At 37.9% G+C, this 7,500-nt stretch overlaps 2 protein-coding genes across 6 annotated transcripts in view; one reads left to right on the top strand and one right to left on the bottom strand.

Annotated features, from left to right (window-relative positions):
- Positions 1-7,500, top strand: part of cacna2d4a (calcium channel, voltage-dependent, alpha 2/delta subunit 4a) — a 230,781-nt gene that overhangs the window by 151,713 nt on the left and 71,568 nt on the right. The gene's annotated exons all lie outside the window — the stretch shown is intronic.
- lrtm2a (leucine-rich repeats and transmembrane domains 2a) overlaps positions 1-7,500 on the bottom strand; it is a 97,168-nt gene that overhangs the window by 88,058 nt on the left and 1,610 nt on the right. The window lies entirely within an intron of this gene.

Raw genomic sequence — 7,500 nt, 5'->3', positions numbered from 1 at the left:
TGTCAGTAATAGTTCAGTGTGTTTACATGCTCTTAATAATCTGATAACTACAGGAAATCAGACGTTGTCAGTAATAGTTCAGTGTGTTTACATGCTCTTAATAATCTGATAACTACAGGAAATCAGACATTGTCAGTAATAGTTCAGTGTGTTTACATGCTCTTAATAATCTGATAACTACAGGAAATCAGACGTTGTCAGTAATAGTTCAGTGTGTTTACATGCTCTTAATAATCTGATAACTACAAGAAATCAGACATTGTCAGTAATAGTTCAGTGTGTTTACATGCCCTTAATAATCTGATAACTACAGGAAATCAGACTTTATCAGTAATAGTTCAGTGTGTTTACATGCTCTTAATAATCTGATAACTACAGGAAATCAGACGTTGTCAGTAATAGTTCAGTGTGTTTACATGCTCTTAATAATCTGATAACTACAGGAAATCAGACATTGTCAGTAATAGTTCAGTGTGTTTACATGCTCTTAATAATCTGATAACTACAGGAAATCAGACGTTGTCAGTAATAGTTCAGTGTGTTTACATGCTCTTAATAATCTGATAACTACAGGAAATCAGACTTTATCAGTAATAGTTCAGTGTGTTTACATGCTCTTAATAATCTGATAACTACAGGAAATCAGACGTTGTCAGTAATAGTTCAGTGTGTTTACATGCTCTTAATAATCTGATAACTACAGGAAATCAGACGTTGTCAGTAATAGTTCAGTGTGTTTACATGCTCTTAATAATCTGATAACTACAGGAAATCAGACTTTATCAGTAATAGTTCAGTGTGTTTACATGCTCTTAATAATCTGATAACTACAGGAAATCAGACATTGTCAGTAATAGTTCAGTGTGTTTACATGCTCTTAATAATCTGATAACTACAGGAAATCAGACTTTATCAGTAATAGTTCAGTGTGTTTACATGCTCTTAATAATCTGATAACTACAGGAAATCAGACTTTATCAGTAATAGTTCAGTGTGTTTACATGCTCTTAATAATCTGATAACTACAGGAAATCAGACGTTGTCAGTAATAGTTCAGTGTGTTTACATGCTCTTAATAATCTGATAACTACAGGAAATCAGACGTTGTCAGTAATAGTTCAGTGTGTTTACATGCTCTTAATAATCTGATAACTACAGGAAATCAGACGTTGTCAGTAATAGTTCAGTGTGTTTACATGCTCTTAATAATCTGATAACTACAGGAAATCAGACGTTGTCAGTAATAGTTCAGTGTGTTTACATGCTCTTAATAATCTGATAACTACAGGAAATCAGACGTTGTCAGTAATAGTTCAGTGTGTTTACATGCTCTTAATAATCTGATAACTACAGGAAATCAGACTTTGTCAGTAATAGTTCAGTGTGTTTACATGCTCTTAATAATCTGATAACTACAGGAAATCAGACGTTGTCAGTAATAGTTCAGTGTGTTTACATGCTCTTAATAATCTGATAACTACAGGAAATCAGACGTTGTCAGTAATAGTTCAGTGTGTTTACATGCTCTTAATAATCTGATAACTACAGGAAATCAGACATTGTCAGTAATAGTTCAGTGTGTTTACATGCTCTTAATAATCTGATAACTACAGGAAATCAGACGTTGTCAGTAATAGTTCAGTGTGTTTACATGCTCTTAATAATCTGATAACTACAGGAAATCAGACGTTGTCAGTAATAGTTCAGTGTGTTTACATGCTCTTAATAATCTGATAACTACAGGAAATCAGACGTTGTCAGTAATAGTTCAGTGTGTTTACATGCTCTTAATAATCTGATAACTACAGGAAATCAGACTTTGTCAGTAATAGTTCAGTGTGTTTACATGCTCTTAATAATCTGATAACTACAGGAAATCAGACGTTGTCAGTAATAGTTCAGTGTGTTTACATGCTCTTAATAATCTGATAACTACAGGAAATCAGACATTGTCAGTAATAGTTCAGTGTGTTTACATGCTCTTAATAATCTGATAACTACAGGAAATCAGACGTTGTCAGTAATAGTTCAGTGTGTTTACATGCTCTTAATAATCTGATAACTACAGGAAATCAGACGTTGTCAGTAATAGTTCAGTGTGTTTACATGCTCTTAATAATCTGATAACTACAGGAAATCAGACGTTGTCAGTAATAGTTCAGTGTGTTTACATGCTCTTAATAATCTGATAACTACAGGAAATCAGACATTGTCAGTAATAGTTCAGTGTGTTTACATGCTCTTAATAATCTGATAACTACAGGAAATCAGACGTTGTCAGTAATAGTTCAGTGTGTTTACATGCTCTTAATAATCTGATAACTACAAGAAATCAGACATTGTCAGTAATAGTTCAGTGTGTTTACATGCTCTTAATAATCTGATAACTACAGGAAATCAGACTTTATCAGTAATAGTTCAGTGTGTTTACATGCTCTTAATAATCTGATAACTACAGGAAATCAGACGTTGTCAGTAATAGTTCAGTGTGTTTACATGCTCTTAATAATCTGATAACTACAGGAAATCAGACGTTGTCAGTAATAGTTCAGTGTGTTTACATGCTCTTAATAATCTGATAACTACAAGAAATCAGTGTGATTACATGCACTTGGGTAATATTGTGCTGCACTTATATATTATATTTTATTGTATTATATTGTGTATTATAGTTTACTGTATTGTAGTGTAGTGTAGTGTATTGTAGTGTATTGTAGTGTGTTGTAGTGTGCTGTAGTGTGCTGTAGTGTATTGCACTGTTCTGAGTTCAGCTCTGCTCCTTCTCTCTCTGTATCAGTGACTGTGTTTCTATCAGTATCTGAGCTCAGGACCGTCTCTCTCTCTAACCTGCTGGTCACTAGCAGAGACACTTTCTCTAGACAGACTGAGCTCTTCTGGTAAGTCGCTCTGGATCAGAGCGTCTGCTAAACTTTACATGTAAAGTGTAATCAGATAATGGGGAAATGTGAGTCAGACAGAATTTGCTATGCAGTCGGATTTGCTTTGCTACCGGCCAATAAACTCACATAATAACATAATGCGAACTCACTGTCCAGCTGTGGCCTTTTTTTAAAACATCAAGTCACTTTAACAGAAAATATGAATAATATCATCTAGAATATGAATATTGAATCTCTTCACTGAAGCATGTGTTGTGCTCGCTGTTTCCAGGACAGCGCTCTATTTCCTGAGAAAAACAAAAGAAATCAGAGTGAGGCTTTACAAACACTAAAGAGCTCAAAACCAACCTCTTTACTGAACTTCCAGAAAACCCATAACCACCTTAATCCAGTCTAAGAAATCAGAATGTGCTGTTTACCTGACCACTAACTATCACAATGGGATAATCATATTACCGGTGTGCGTGTGAACACACTCACTGCCTCAGAATTACTCTGTATGGACACATGCTGGACAAATGCTGGACAAATGCTGGAGACTTGTTTTCACATGGCATTATGTTTGTGCTGATTTCTCCGTCTTCGTGGCGGCTGCTGACATAAAGACAGGTTTATCTTAAGTTTCTCGGCAGTCTGGGAGCTTTAACCTTTTCCACGAGCACTACTGATGTACTGCATAGGCAGAGTCAGATGTCTTTACTGACCGTCTGGTCAGTGTAATAATGTTACATCTCCCAAACTGTGTATTAAAGATTATGAAAACAACAAAGTTCATGCAGATAACTGAACTGGGAAGTGTTGGCTGTCCAGGGGAAGGTCTCTTCCCCATATGCAAGCAAGGGGTTAGGGGTTAATGTTGCCTGGTGCTCGATGCCCCTGGCCACACCGTTTCACACTTGACCACTAAAAATGCCCATTCGCAGTGGAGAATTTCTTTTTGCATTTAGTTTTTTCCGTTTTTAACAAACCTTCAGACTCTCCAGTGTGAGATTCAGAGCTTGACTGATCACACAGAGAGAACCGCATCCCTCATGTGGCGCTTCTAATAAAATAGTTCCGTTTTCAGAGCAACGGCTGCTTTTTGGCACTGAAGCATGTAGTGAATGTGCTCTTTTACTGCTCTTTACACACTGCATTCATAATTTCCATCAAGCTGAATTTCACCATTAAAGAACCATTAAGCAAGAAGTGGTTCTTATGGAAGGCAAGGTTCTAAATAGAACCATGCTCTTCACTAAAGAACCCTCAAAGAACCATCTTTTTAACCTACTGGTAACTAGCAGAGAGACTTTCTCTAGACAGACTGAGCTCTTCTGGTAAGTCGCTCTGGATCAGAGCGTCTGCTAAATTCTGTAAATGTAAAATGTAAATGAAACCCTTTACAACACGTTCTCCAATCCATCTTCACCATTTCACCATGCAATCAACCATTTAAGCAGGAAATGGCTCTATAAAGACTTCATGGCTCTAGAAAGAACCATTGCCTTTACTAGAAAACCCTTGAAGAAGCTTCTTTCATGTCTGTCCAATAAGCCATCTGTATGTTGTGGTGTACTTTTTTGGATTCTCACACCACAGCATCAGGTTTCAGACTGAAAAACAGCTTCTTTTCTGGGGAAAAACATGAATGAAAAGACGTTCATCAGGTAAAACAAGCCCTTTTCAAACAGCCTCACCTGGAATGGCTTCAGGGATGAAGGCAGACTGAGCTAAGTGGCCACAAACTCTCAGCCGGTGAAGTTAGTTACTAGATGAATGAAAGATTAAGACTAAACTCACTGTTTCTAAAGCAAAGGACTCCCAGCCCTTCAAACGCAGGAAAACGGTTTACCGCAGTTTTGTTCCACACAGTTGCCTGAATGAACACAGGCCTCCAGTTCAAGCTTCCACTGTAACAGCAATATGAACGAGAGTGAGAGGCTACAATCACAGACTACTGACTGTATATATATATATATAGATAACCTCATTGACTTTATATATGATATATACACTCATTGACTACATATCATATATATATACACTTATTCACTGTATATTTGAAATATATGATACCCTCATTGACTGTATATATGATATATGTGATATCTACACTCATTGACTACATATCGTATATATATATATATATATATATATATATATATATATATATATATATATATATATATATATATATATATGATTGAATATGAGATATTTAATATATACACTCATTGATTGTATATATAGTGTATATATAATGTATATGATATATACACTCATCGACTATACATGTAATATATATGATATATACCCCTCATTGACTGTATATATGATATGTATGCTATATAGTCATTGACTGTTTATACATTATATATACACTCATTGTTTATATATTTAATATAAATTATATATACACTTATTTACTATATAATATATATATTGTACAAATGAGATATATTATATATACACTCATTGACTATAAATGTAATATATATGATATCTACACTGACTGTATATATGAAAATGTTCTATATATATTTTCACTGTATATTTTATGTATATGATATCTTCACACGTTGACTGTATAAATATGATACACTGACTGCACTGCTTTTTAAATGGAAAAATCTTTATATAGGGCCAAATGCTATTAATCACAATTAACTAACGAGCGCTAACAAATGAATGATAATAATCACACCCTAGTTTATAGACGTGTCTCCCGTTCAGAGACTGATAACAGAAACTCGTTATTTTTCTACCACTGCTTTATTTACAGAGACATGCCCGCACACGCGTGAGCGCACTCATCTGCCGCACACACAAACACACACATCCACAGGCCAGGCGGAGAGTTCATAGAGGCTGGAGCAGAACAAAGAGATGCTAGTAACAAAAGCACTAAAGCCTCTGGCATCAATTATTGAGAGCAACCTCCAAGAGGAGAGGAGACGCACACACTCACACGCTCAGACAGACGTCTTCAATGAAGACCTGTAGTAATTATGCAAGTGCTGAAGTTATCAGTGCAGAGACCGAACGACTGGGAGCGCGACTGAAGAGTGTGTGGGAGCTTCCAGTCGAAGCAGCAAGACATACGCCATCACTCCCACATGCTCAGCCTCTCTAAACAGCGTTCCCACTGCTCTCTCTCTCTCTCTCTCTCACATGTGCTCGTAGATGTGTATATGTTTGAGTGTGTTATAGACAACATCCGATTCCCACAGCTGGTCTGATCTCGTCCATACACAACCATCCTCAGATACGAAAACACATTAAACAGAACTCGAGCCCATGAAGCCTGAGATATGAGACCGAAGCCTGAGATATGTGGCTGAAGCCTGAGATATGAGGCTATAGCCTGAGATATGTGGCTGAAGCCTGAGATATGAGACTGAAGCCTGAGATATGAGACTGAAGCCTGAGATATGTGGCTGAAGCCTGAGATATGAGACTGAAGCCTGAGATATGAGACTGAAGCCTGAGATATGAGAGTGAAGCATGAGATATGAGACTGTAGCCTGAGATATGAGAGTGAAGCTTGAGATATGAAACTGAAGCCTGAGATATGTGGCTGAAGCCTGAGATATGAGGCCGAAGCCTGAGATATGAGACCGAAGCCTGAGATATGAGGCTAAAGCCTGAGATATGAGACTGAAGCCTGAGATATGAGACTGAAGCCTGAGATATGAGACTGAAGCCTGAGATATGAGGCTGAAGCCTGAGATATGAGACTGAAGCCTGAGATATGAGGCTGAAGCCTGAGATATGAGACAGAAGCCTGAGATATGAGGCTATAGCCTGAGATATGAGACTGAAGCCTGAGATATGAGACTGAAGCCTGAGATATGAGGCTATAGCCTGAGATATGAGACTGAAGACTGAGATATGAGACCAAAGCATGAGATATGAGACCGTAGCCTGAGATATGAGACTGAAGCCTGAGATATGAGACTGAAGCCTGAGATATGAGACCGAAGCCTGAGATATGAGGCTGAAGCCTGAGATAAGAGACTGAAGCCTGAGATAAGAGACTGAAGCCTGAGATATGTGGCAGAAGCTTGAGATATGAGACTAAAGCCTGAGATATGAGGCTGTAGCCTGAGATATGAGACTGAAGCATGAGATATGTGGCTGAAGCCTGAGATATGAGGCTGAAGCCTGAGATATGAGACTGAAGCAAGAGATATGTGGCTGAAGCCTGAGATATGAGACTGAAGCCTGGGATATGAGACCGAAGCCTGAGATATGAGGCTGAAGCCTGAGATATGAGATCGAAGCCTGAGATATGAGGCTGAAGCCTGAGATATGAGACTGAAGCCTGAGATATGTGGCTGAAGCCTGAGATATGAGGCTGAAGCCTGAGATATGAGGCTGAAGCCTGAGATATGAGACTGAAGCCTGAGATATGAGACAGAAGCCTGAGATATGAGGCTGAAGCCTGAGATATGAGGCTGAAGCCTGAGATATGAGACTGAAGCCTGAAATATGAGAGTGAAGCATGAGATATGAGGCTGAAGCCTGAGATATGAGACCTAAGCCTGAGATATGAGGCTGAAGCCTCAGATATGAGACTGAAGCCTGAGATATGAGACGAAGCCTGAGATATGAGACTGAA

The sequence above is a fragment of the Pygocentrus nattereri genome, chromosome 1 (assembly GCF_015220715.1).
Source record: "Pygocentrus nattereri isolate fPygNat1 chromosome 1, fPygNat1.pri, whole genome shotgun sequence".
Taxonomy (NCBI): Eukaryota; Metazoa; Chordata; class Actinopteri; order Characiformes; family Serrasalmidae; genus Pygocentrus; species Pygocentrus nattereri.
Note: the sequence above shows the minus strand (reverse complement) of the source record. Positions and strands in the feature narration are given on the sequence as shown.